Source organism: Acyrthosiphon pisum, chromosome A1, assembly GCF_005508785.2.
Source record: "Acyrthosiphon pisum isolate AL4f chromosome A1, pea_aphid_22Mar2018_4r6ur, whole genome shotgun sequence".
NCBI lineage: Eukaryota > Metazoa > Arthropoda > Insecta > Hemiptera > Aphididae > Acyrthosiphon > Acyrthosiphon pisum.
In genome coordinates this window covers 12,150,387-12,151,394 of record NC_042494.1, presented here as the reverse complement: position 1 = coordinate 12,151,394, position 1,008 = coordinate 12,150,387, and positions in this window count along the sequence as shown.

Here is a 1,008-nt window from a genome sequence, read left to right as displayed (position 1 = left end):
AAAATAATATGTTGTACGAAATATTTAAATATATGGTACATTTTAGAATATTAATGGTGGTTGTAAATGTTTTGATTTTTCAATACGTGAAATTGATTTAAAAGCCCGTCATAATCCAAAACAGCTGGAGTTCTCAAACTGGCGGTACCTATACGCCAATTATTCTATGGAAAATAATTTGACAAATTATTACGAAATATTTTTTGCCACAAATTTTACAATGTAGGTGGGACGTAGGTTACCATATAATTTTATGTGGTTATAAACCTTTTATTACATTACGCCATAAGATATGTGTCGGTACTTGGTAAATCGTTAATCGATCACCACAACAGCTATCCACATATAAGATTAAATGTGGTTTAATTTGTATTAAAAATCAAGTTATAAGGACGTTTCTCTTATAAGTATAATATTTGACTGCTTATACATCTGTAAATTCACAAGTTTTAAGAAATTATAATTTGTATGCAATATATATTATAATATTTTTAATCATATGTTTAAGGTGCTCAATAGTTTTATAAACTATAACATTATGTTATAGGATATGGTTATATGATCGATTCAATATATCTTGAGAATAACTTTTCTAAGTTTATTTATATTTATAATTGAAAAAAGGTGAGTAAGTGGATTTCGCTCTGCTGTACAGTAGGTTACAAGTGGGTCACTGTATAATGGATGGTATTAAATTTGAATTCAATGATATAATATCACTGTATAAGAAAAACGATTCTGAGCGGAGACGGTATATCAGTCTATGTATTAGACATATATATACTTATCTATGGTATTAAAAAAAATTGACCTATAATAGGTACCTATAATAAATTCCAAATTAATCATATCATAATATCTATTAGGTACTTATAACGCGTTATACATCAACAAAAAACCGTGGTACTATCATAGATATAATAGTATACTTTAGAAGTTTCAAGTACCCACGAATAATATTATACAATCACAACAAAATAACTAAAATAGTTATCCTAGGTTTTTAAT